Source organism: Theobroma cacao, chromosome 5 (genome assembly GCF_053813885.1).
Source record: "Theobroma cacao isolate CCN51 chromosome 5, ASM5381388v1, whole genome shotgun sequence".
In the NCBI taxonomy this organism is placed as follows: Eukaryota; Viridiplantae; Streptophyta; class Magnoliopsida; order Malvales; family Malvaceae; genus Theobroma; species Theobroma cacao.
Genome location: NC_142643.1, coordinates 39,987,616 through 39,999,606, shown reverse-complemented (window position 1 = coordinate 39,999,606; position 11,991 = coordinate 39,987,616). Strand labels below are relative to the sequence as shown.

The window sequence follows — 11,991 nt, the reverse complement described above, 5'->3', positions numbered from 1 at the left end:
AACAATCTGTTGTAGCTAGAAGCTCAACAGAAGTAGAATATAGAGCAATGTCACTAGCTTGTTGTGAAATATTGTGGATACTGTATCTATTGCATGATCTTGGGATTGAACATAAAGCTGCAGTCCTTATGTTTTGTGACAATCAATCTACCATCTACATTTGCAGGAATCCAATCTTGCATGAAAGAACTAAGCATATAGAAATTGATTACGACTTCATTAGAGACAAAGTTCAAAATGGTACCATTGATCCTCAACATATCAATACTAAAGACCAAGCAGCAGATATATTTACTAAATCTTTACATCCTACTCAATTCCAATTCTTGAAGTCCAAGTTGAGAATAGATGATATCCATGCTCCACTTGAAGGAGGATAATAGAAATATATAATTTGTATTATAATGTTTTAATGTTTTAATTACATGTGTAATTAGCTAGGAATTAGTTACAGGGCCAATATGGTCGTTTGTGTATGACTCTTGTCTTTTTGCTCTTTTTGCTATCTGTCTATATGTTTTGTACAGCAGCAACGCTTTCATCACTGAATAAGGTGGGAACATTTCCCATTTTCTTCTTTTTGGCTTTCTCTCCTTTTTCCCGTTTTATTAATATCTCTTAAAAGTTGAAGGCTAGCATTCTATGAATCAGCATCCATTTCTAAATTACACTATTTTAATCAATTCTCAATCTAAAAAAAATTATTTAATTTTGTGGTCAAAACTTGAATCCTTTTGAGCTCTAATCTAGGATTTGTTAAGTAAATTAAATTTTTTAAAAAAATTCAAAAAATTACAAAAAGAAAGAGGACACTAGCTAAGTCTTTGGGGTTTGATAAAAGATTGAGAAGGAAAAGAGAGAAGAGAGCTATTTTGTTTTTCCTCTTTGGAGGTGAAATATCTTGGAAAAAGGTAGGAGAGAGAGAAGTTTGTTGGTGGGAACGAAGGCCGTGGTGGTTTGACAGTGGCAGCTATGGCTGAGGGGAGAACGATAGAGGTTAGGGTTTTTGCATTAAGTTTCCAGAGAGAAAAGGTTGCGGGTAGAGAGAAAAACTTAAAACTTGAAGCAAGAAGGAGAAAATAAGGTTTAAATGTTAAGGTTTGGAGGTCTCAGAAGGGCAGTGTTTTGAATATTAAAAATTTTTTATTTGATTTGTCCACTGGTAATGCTACATTAGCAATCCGAACTTACTTCACATATCACATTAGCATTTGATGCCATGTCAGCATCATTTTAGTATTGACGTTAGTACCATACTAATAAATTTGGACAAAAAATATTGAAAAGACTAAATTGAAACAATTCTCAAAACTAAAAGATTAAATTATCACGATTTTAAGTAAAAAACTAAATTGAAAAAAAATCTAAATACAGGGACTAATGAGTACTTTAACCATTTAAAGATATACCATAATATGCACATTGAAGCAGCCACCAACCTTAGATAATTGAAAAAGAATATCCTATGAATACCTACAAACTGTTCACGTATGAAAGTGCTCCTTTTATTATATTAAAGTTATAAATTTTTATTAAGAACAATCATAACATCTAAAAAAGCTTTTAAATTATTTAAAAAATTTTAAATAAATTTTTATTTTTTATTACGTTTAATTAAGATATTATATTTTTATTTTGAATCAAATAAATCTTGACTAATACTTGATTAATTATTATTAGTCAAAACATCATTTATCATTTTATACTATATGGTGTTGACTTAAACATGTTGACATGTTATAGTAAATGATGATATAATATTTTGATATGACATGATGACAAAATCATAGAATATTTTTTATTTTTCATATCAACGTCATAAAAACACTACATTACATAAAAAATTATAAGTGACATTTTAATTAATAATAGTTAATTAATCAATGTTATAAGAATTTATTTGATCAAAATAAAAGTATAAGAATTTGATTAAATAGAATAAACAAATAAATTTTTATAATATAATGATTTTTTAAATTATTATGCCTTAAAGAATATTACCTAAGTATTTAAAATGAAGCAGATATTGATATTTTTCTTTCACTTTTTCTTTAATTCAATTTTAAAATCGAGAAAGCACATGGAGTCAGCTAATTAACCCACATAATAGTGAACAATTCCTACAAACAGACACCTTTCCAGTACTGGGACCATTTTTGGTCGTTCCCAGCTTTTCAACATGACCAACACTCAGCTATATCTATTATGCATCTCTTTCAAGCCATTGGTTTAACACATTTGTTAGAGTGAGTCATGTCGCAAAATTTTCTTGTATAATACTAACATATTTTTGTATATACATTTGAAGAAGTCTAAAAGCACGAGATGAGATTTTAAACTTATTTTTCTCTATATTATATGGGCTTTTCATTTTATTATAATGTATCCAAATTTGATATTTTTTAACACAATAAAATTTATATGAATATAATATTTAGATATTCTATATTAAAATACAATTTTTTTCAAAAAATCTAACATATTCATATTGGACATGTGTTTGTGTTCCGACATCCATCTCGAGTTCATGTTATATTTTTATAATGATACTATTTTAATTTTCTCTTCTGAAGAGATAAAATAAAACTGAAGCCGCTGTTTCAAGCAGACTATGGCTAATGTCTTTAAAAATTATTGGCAAAGAGAAGTTGAACAAGAAAAAACAATGAAATAAGTCGACTTTTTGACATATCAATGGTGGGAATGGATTCTTGGGGAAAGATGCTGGTCATGCACAGGGGCAGAGCCTCCTTATGTGATGGGGGGCCATTCTTTTAAAATTTTTTCCATAACATATAAAAATTTTTAAATTTTTTTATATATTCTATTACTAGCTTCCTCAAAATAATGTTTTATTTAATAATTAATATAAATAAAAAATAATAAAATTATTTCACTTATCTTACTCAATTTTAAATTTTTTTAATTTATATTATTATTTATTTTTATTTTATTTATTCATATGTTATAAGTTTCTATAAATATTCTTTTTCAAATTTCTACAAACTATTAACAATATTCTTTTTCAAATTTCTACAAACTATTAACAATATTCTTCTTCAAATTTCTACACACTATTAACAATATTCTTTTTCTTTCTTTTTTGTTATGTAATATGTGGTATCTACCTTTTACTTGCCATGTTCTTCTTTTTTATGTTACATAAATTGTATTTTCTATGATTTTAATGTTTAAAAAATTAATAAATTATTATATAGTTCTCAAATATAAGTTGTAATATTACATTGTTACTTAAAATTTCATCAACATATCATTTTTTTTATTAATCCTGATTATGTAAGAGAAAATTAACTTGAGTATATTTTTTTATATGCTTTACATTTTATGTTTAGTTAAAATGAAATTCTCTTGAATATATAGTATTTAAATAATTCTGATTATATAAGAAAAAATTATTAATCATATATATCATTTTTAACAATTTATATTTTACAAATTATAATTTTATATTTAGTTTCATATTTCTATTATCAATATTTTTATTATTAATTGAATTTAATATATTAGGGTTTTAAAATTTTTAACTCTTATTTAACTGCGTTTGACCTCCTAATAAAATTTGGCTAACTCCATCCCTGGTCATGCACATCTTTTCTTCTAAAGGTTGGATATATTTGCTTAAGGACAGCTGAGTCCCAAGTCGGACATCCATTACGTTAATAACAAAATCAGTAAGAGCTGAGGAATCATTGAAGGGTTCTGCGAGTGTGAGTCATTTGGTTTGAGTAATTGGAGTTAAGAGCAAGGTGTTTCCAAAGTGAATAGGGCTGTCAATGTAAGAGTGTTAAAAGAGAGGGCAGTGGTGCAGCTTGCTTTCAATATACTGCTCTTTATAAATCCTTTGTCAAAGCACACCACCAATGACTAATTTGTTTTGTCTTATATTGTCTTTAATTATCAAATGTTTACCTCACCAACCCAACCAAGCCTAGCGTGCATTTTACATCCTTTCTTTTTGAGCTTCACCAATGACTATTTGGACTCGTCATTGACTCAAGTCAACCAATAAGCTTTTTATATAAAAAAAATCTCCTTTCCTTTTTTTTCTTGACTGTCTTCTCTAATTATAAGAAAAATCAAATTCCAATGCTTTAAGCTGTATTTTATTGATATGATATTTTTAAATCTAATTAAAATTTCATATCAATATTTTATTTTAAATCTGGCATTTTATATACGGTTTGTTTGCTTTGTTACAGGCAGTATGGTGCTGTGCTGTGATCTGAAAATGATACAGATCTTTTTATTTGGTGTTTTGGTTGTTAATAAATGCATCAGAATTTATAAATTTTTTAATTGGTGTTTTCGTTGATGGTTTTGAAATTTTATATCTAGACAGAAATAATATGAGGACTTGAACAATTCTATAGAAGAGATGGAGCTAGGTAGAGTTTGAAGTCAACGGCATAACGTGTAGTAGATGATCCATTTGGAGAATTTTTCTTACCAAAGGAGTAAGGCCAGAACCTCGGTACGTGTCACATTAATTGCTGGCTTTCATTATGATTTTACGCGTATGAGCCTGAGTGTGACTGGATTGGGAACATATTTGGCCATGCGGTGGAGAGTTGGGTTGTTTGGCTTATATATACTTTTCGGTGTGTTGTGCTGTATGTGGTTTTGGCTTTGAGGGGCCAAGAAGCTATTGAAGTGTGCTGGTGCTTTAAAGACTGCTATCTCATTTTTCGCCACTGAGTGTTGTGGCATGATTCTTGCCTCCAATTATGGATGAGTCATTCTTCATTGAGAAAATTGTAAATAAAAATGGGGTGGTGTTGTATCATTAGATCTTCGTAACCTTATGTAATCCTTTGCACATTTCTATTAATACTGTTTATCCAAAAAAAAATTCTATAAAAGTATGGGTCGACAAGAAATTGATTATACCTGGAAGCACGCATGATCAGATGTAAGGTAGATAGAGAGAGATTTTCTTTTTGAAAATAATTACTTGGTGGATTTAATCATACATCCGTGCTACAAAATTTATCTCCTTCGACTGCAATTCAGATGCTAACAATTATATAGCTTGAGCGGTCATATTGTCTTATTGGATGGGAACATAATCTGCATCATTAAGGAATTCATCTCCAGCAGTTGGAGTCAAGTTATTTCGATGAGTACTTTTACGAACCTGGGCGTGAGCTTCTGCCTCATGTTGGAACATTTTAACCAACTCTTGTAGCTCTAACTTGCACCTTCTCTTCTTTTTTAATCAAAGATAAAGCAAGCCGATCACAATCAGCACAAGGTTTGGATTTCCTTTTAGCCCACCCATAGATTAAAGCACGTTCCTCGTACTTCCGTCTCTCTTTTAGTTTTGCAATTTGCATGAAGACTTTCCCTTTCATTTCCTTGCTTAGGTGTTTTCTCTTTTCTTGAGTTAAAACTAACAACCATGGCAACAACACTTCCAATCTTTTTGAAAGCTGTAACAAGTTCACAAGCCCCACCTCAATCTCCATTGTAATTTTATCTAAAGCTTTGATTTTTCTCAGACCGTCTATATTTCCTTAAAACTCTAATTGACTTTTTTAAATCCTATCTTTTAGTCGCCAAAACCTATGAATTTGGTGAAGGAGCATTATTTTCAATCCGAAATTGACTTTGATGACTGATATTTTCACGTTGAAATGACTACATATAGTATAGATAGAGAGTTGGTAGATGAAGACTTTGTTGTACTCATAATCAACTTTACAAAGATATTATTTTGGCCTTGAGTAATTACAATAAATTCAAAGCAAAGATTGAATAGAATTAAGTTTGGGATTCAATTGTGAATAAGCAAAGAGCAACAAAATAAAAAAGGGTGGTATGTGTGCGCCCTTAATGAAACAGATCCATATGTTTGGGTTCGCACTTCAATGTGACCCATATGTTTGGATCAAGTTAGTTTTTAAGGTAAAATACCCTTACCCACTAAGTTTTAATTGAAATTCCAAACAAATCCATTAGTTTTCAAAATAGACACTCTGCTCCTGATACAAACACCGTTAACAAAAGTTATGAAAAGACTAAAATACTTTTTTTTCTTTATTAATTTAAAAAATTATTATTATTATTATATTTTTAAATAAAAAAAATGGAGCATCGATCCTTAGCTCTCCAAGAAAGGTGCTCACCGATACCAGATTGGTGCTCTCAAAGGAGCCCCAAATCGGGCTCCCTAAAGGGAGCACTAGATTTAGTGCTCCCTTGCTAGAGCTCCCCTTAGGGAGCTCGATGGGGAGCACCGATCGGGCTCCCTATCTTTTTTTTTTTAATTAGTAAAAAATTAATAAAATAATGTAATAGTAATTTTTAAAACTAATCATGGGTGAAATTATCTTTTTAATATTGCCACATCATCAAATTGATAAAACCCTAATAGTTGATTAACAATTGGAACTACATGTCCAGTGAAAAATATTTTTTTAGGGTGAAGTGTCTATTTTGAAAACTACTGAACCCCCTTATAATTTTGATCGAAACTTAAGAATGTGAGTGTTTTTTACCCTAGTTTTTAACTTTGTAACTCCTCAATAACTCGTCAATACTCCTTGACAAATCATCCATCTCCCTCCAAAGCATCCTTACCAGAGCATTCATAGCCAGGTCGACTTTCGAGCAATCAAAGCAGTGATAGAAGTATTTTGGAGTAGTTTTGAGCATAAAAGTAGGCATATTTTAGAATTGAAAGGAAGTTCACATTCCGTGCATACTCAATTACCATAAAATTGCTTGTTCATCAAACTTTGTATCCCTACTGAAGAAAATTCTTTTGGTTTCAACATTATACAGTTTGTAACCTTTGATAAGGTCACTATAACCAATTAGAATAGTAGTAGCACTCTTTTTATCAAGTTTTGATCTCTTCTCATCAGGTATCTTTGCATAACAGACAAATTCAAAGATCCTTAAATGATGTACAAATGGTTTTTTTTCAAACCAACTCTCATAGGGAGTTGTCTGCATTAAAACTCTTGTCTAAGATATATTCAAAATATAGTTGGCAATGTTAATTGCCTCTACCCAAAAAGTTTTAGGGAGATTCTTTTGGAACAAAAGGCTTTTTTCCATTTCAATAAGAGTTTTATTCTTCCTTTCAGAGACTCCGTTTTGCTGTGGAGTGTATGGTACCGTTAACTGATGAGAAATACCAAGTTGTGACAAAAAATTCTCAAATTCAGCAATAGTAAACTCTTTTCCATTGTCACTTCTTAGTACTTTGATAGTTAAAGTTGCCTGGTTCTCTACCAAATTTCTGAATTTCACAAAATTACTTAAGGCTTCTGACTTATACTTAAGGAAATAAGTCCAACAATATCGAGTCAGATCATCAATGAAGAACAGATAATATTTACAGCCACCAAGAGAAGGAGTCTTCATAGGTCCTTTTAAATCTGTATGAACAGGCTGTAACTTTTCAATAGTTTTCAAGCTTTCCTGCTTAAGAAAAGGAAGCCTGCATTGCTTCCCATATTGACAGGTTCTGCACATTGCTTCTAGTTTAGCCATCCTCAGTAGACCTATGACTAGTTCTCTAGCAGCCATGATTTGAAGTGAATTGTAATTGACATGCTCGAGCCTCTTGTGCCATAGCTAAGAGTCATTGACTATGCTTGAGGATGCTTGATCAGAATGCTTCCAATCTATTGGATAGCATTTGTTTCTCATCTCCATAGAGAGCACCTCCTCACCTTTAAGATCAAAGTTAATACAATACCTATCTTTAAACAAAATAGTATAATTACCCTCAGTCAACTGACCAACACTCAACAAGCTTTGGTTGGCATCTAGTACAAAGTAAACATCTGCAATATACTCAGTATTATGCTAAGTTTCAACAGTAATAGTTCCCTTGCCTAGAATCCTCAGAAAAGATCCATCACCAATCTCAACCCTTGACCTATAGCTCTTATCCAGAGTAGCAAATTGGCTCTCATCACCAGTTAAGTGATTAGAGCAGGCACTATCAATCAACCACAGATTCTCCTTAACTGATTCACTAGACCTTTTGACCATGAACAACACTTCATCACATGCCTCAACTTGTTCCTCTGCAATTGTAGCTTTACCTTCAACCTTAGTGCCTTTGTTCTTACATACTCTCTCAACATGTCCTAGCTGGTTACAAGAATTCCATTTCACATTAGGTCTGTACCAGTAAAATTTAGCTGAGTGAGTTGTCTTCTTACAGTGAGAACAAGGAGAATATTTGGTTTTTTGTTTACCAGACTTATCATCCTCAACTTTCTTTCCTTTCTTTTTTCTCTCAAAATCATTTTTTTTTTTGAGTTGCTGCCTAATTTTAAGGGCTTAGTTTTAGCTACTAAAGCACTATCCATTGAAGTCTTCTACCTATAAGCTCTTTTTTGCTCTAAGCCTTCTAGAAAGTTTACAAGCTCCTTCAAAGTAACCTATGACATATCCCTTGAATCTTCCAAAGAAGAAATTTTGGATTCATACTTCTCGGGTAGGCTCACCAACATCTTGTGAACCAACAGTTCTTTAGTCACAGTCTTCCCTAACAGCCTCAGTTGATTCACCAAACTCATCATTTTATCAGAAAACTCCCTGATATTTTCATCATCTTTCATTCTCAACATTTCAAACTTCCTAGACAAGTTCAAAATCTAAATATGCCTAGTCCTATCATTGCCAAAAAATTCATCCCTCAAGTAATCCCGCACCTCCTTAGGACTATCTAGATGCATAATCCTAAAGAAAATATCATCAACTATAGCAAATTGTAAGCAGGACAGAGCTTTGTACCTTTTTGCTTTGTCCTCATGAAACTGACGTATCTGAGCTAATGTTGGATTGGCATGTCTCTAAACCGGATCTTCTTCTGTCTTCACAATGTTCCAAAGGCAAAAAGCTTTGAGATATGACTTCATCTTCACGGACTAGAAGGCATAGTTCTCCCCTATAAAGATTGGTGGAACTAAAGTGTTGAATCTTGAAATAGCCATAGAGAATGAAGAGAATACTAAAGGATGATTAGTTGAAAAGGTACAAGGTTAAAAAAAAATGAACAAACAGTCCCTTAAGATCTAATATAGTGCTCTGATACCATGTCGAACAATAAGAATTTTCTGGAAAAGATGAATGAACAAATACAGAGAAAGAAGAAGGAGAAAATTGAAAGAAAGAGGTGAGAGAATATTGTTGGACACGAAATAGCACCAAGCTCTTACACTTCATTAAATCATATGCTTTTTGTATATATACAGAGGAGAGAGAAAAAATGACAGCTAACAAAGAAAAAACACTTGGCTATACCAAAACAACCGAGGAATATTTTGCATTGGAGACTGCAAAATATTCCTTTTTGACAGCTCACTGAAACAGAGGAACAATATCCAAGTGATACGACATAATTTTGCTAAATTAAAGAAACAACTGAAATTATGAAACAACACTAGTAATAAACTAAACGACATAACATTTAACTGAGACACATGTAAGTCACGTGCTCTTTTTCTTCTTCACAGATTTGAACTTCCCGCGAACCTCCCTTACCAAGCTAGTGAAGTTCTTACCTTCCAGAAACAAAAGCCAATACTTCAACAATCTTGAAGAAGAATTGTAAGAGTTGAGACATCGGAGTGACGTCCTACTCTAACTGTGAGTTCTGGATTAGGACAGATAGGATAGTAGTTAAGGTTAGTCCTCATTGAACCCATCAATAATGATTCTTTTGTTTGATCAATCTCATTCACGCTAAGACCCTTCATTAGCACCTGTAATAACTGTTTAATGACAACTTTAGACTTGTTCATGTAATCTAGTACTTGTTCCCTGAAAAAAAGCAAAAAGATCCATTAGTATATTTGTTAACAATTGTGCATGTCATCAGGATGTTGTAATTATGTATATATAATATATGCAAGAAAATCTAATAAGTGATTAGACTCTTCATTATACCTGCAAACAGGAGGCCACAATGCAGACGCCTCTTCATCAGAGACATAAAACAAGCTAAGGTAATCTTTCTACTCGAGAGTTTTTTCTGCTTGAGGGCTAAAACTTGTGCCAAATCGGACATTATTTGAAGACGAGTGTTCCTTGGAATACTTATTTTTTCTCCACAACTGGTAGCCCAAAGAACTTGTAAGTTACGTCTTTAACATTCTCTAGCACTTCAAGAGGCACATCATGGTTAATAATCTGGAAGAAGCCTCATTTCGAGGTAGCATCACAAATCAATTTGGCCACTTGGGGGCCTTCTCAATTTGACATATCAATATGGGAATGGATTCTTAGGAAATGATGTTGGTCATGCACATCCTTTCTTCCAAAGGTTGGATATATCGCTTAGGGAGGGCTCCAAGTCCCAATTCGGACAAGCCCTTCACTCCGTTACCTTGGTTAATAACGAAACCAGTAAGAACTGAAGAATCACTGAATGGTTCTGCAAGTGAAGGGGCCATTAGTTTGAGTAATTTGAGTTAGAAAGTTGTTGTTTTTGGAAGTGGATAGAGCTTTGGAAGAGTGTTACAACTAACAAGCAAAGGCAGTGGTGCAGCCTTCTTCGATGCACTACTATTTATATAACAGTTGTCTGGGCATGCCACCAATGACTTTGGTGTCTTGTATGTTATAGTAATATCAAGGGAAATGTTTGCCTCACCAACCCAATATAGTGGAGAGTAATAAAGAGGACATTCAACTTTCAAGAGCCAAAGGATTTCTTTGACGGCTCCTATCACCTAAAGCAACATGTGCCCCATATGTGACACTAGGAGTTGTAAAATAATCCCTAGACTCTTTCAAGTCCTTTCTATAACTTTTCTCCTTAACACCTTGTAGACACTAGATTAAAAATACAATGAACAAAAAAATGATGGAAAGAAAGGGAGAGAGGTACGACTGGCAGGGTGCGGACGCACCCTGCCAGGCACCTCTCTCACCTGCCAGACGCGAAAAATTCGCGTCTGGCAGGTTAGTGGAACTTGCCCCTGGGTGCCCAGGGACAAGGCAGTAGTGGAGCGCCCCCTCCAAAGCCCAGAAATCGGGTATAAATGGGAGGGGGAGAACCTGCAGCAGGGGCAGCTTTCAAAAGAATGGAGAGCAACCAAGGAGCAGAAAAATAGAAGAGGAAGGAGAGCTGGGCAGAAAAATAGAAGAGGAAGGAGAGCTGGGCAGAAAAATAGAGAAGAGATGGAGAGGTGTTCTGCTGCCGGCGCAAGAAGAAGGAGCATCGAACGGAGGAAGAGAGAGAGGAGCGGCGGCTAGCGCGGCACCAGAGAGAAAGGGAGCAGCAGCAGCGAAGATCTGGCGCGAGGGGGAGGAGCACCGAACGGAGGAAGAGAGAGTGGAGCGGCGGCTGGCGCGGCACCAGAGAGGGAGGAGCGACGGCTGGCGCGGCACCAGATCTGCAAGTGACGCAGTACCGGCGACAGTGAAAAATAGAGAAGGAGAAAGGGAGAAGAATGGTGCGTGAAGAAAGAGGGAGGGTCCAAAGATTTAAAATGGCACCGTTTTGACTCACCCCAAGACCCCTTTTGATTACAAAACGACACTGTTTCGGTGTTGGAGGGTGTGGCTATTCATAACAAGGTAAATTTTTCATTTTCATTATAGATATATTGGCTTGATTTTGTGGTGCTAAGTTTGACTTAAAATATATATATGTATATATAAAATAAAAAAAAAAGGAAGCTAATTGGTTTCGTTAGAGTATTAATTTAGCTAAAAAACATATAATATTTAGCGGATTGTTTGTTTTAAAATATATATATATAAATATGGGAAAAGATGAAATGTGGAACATATTTATGAGATTCATAGTCATGAAAATTTATATAGAGATAATAAGAGTGAAAATAAATTAGGGAGAACTAGAATTAAAATATGATGAAACAAAAATGTGGAAAAATCAAATTAGGTAAAAAGGTAGTTCTATATAAACGGAGAAAGAACAAAATAGAAGGAGATAAAGAACTATTTAATATAGATAAGATAACTGCTCAATTTGATGCC

The 11,991-nt window shown here is 33.5% G+C and overlaps 1 pseudogene; it reads right to left on the bottom strand.

Moving 5' to 3' along the window:
• Positions 1 to 9,572: 9,572 nt before the first annotated feature.
• Positions 9,573 to 10,439, bottom strand: LOC108662009 (feruloyl CoA ortho-hydroxylase F6H1-3 pseudogene; annotated as a pseudogene).
• Between the last annotated feature and the right edge of the window lie 1,552 nt (positions 10,440 to 11,991).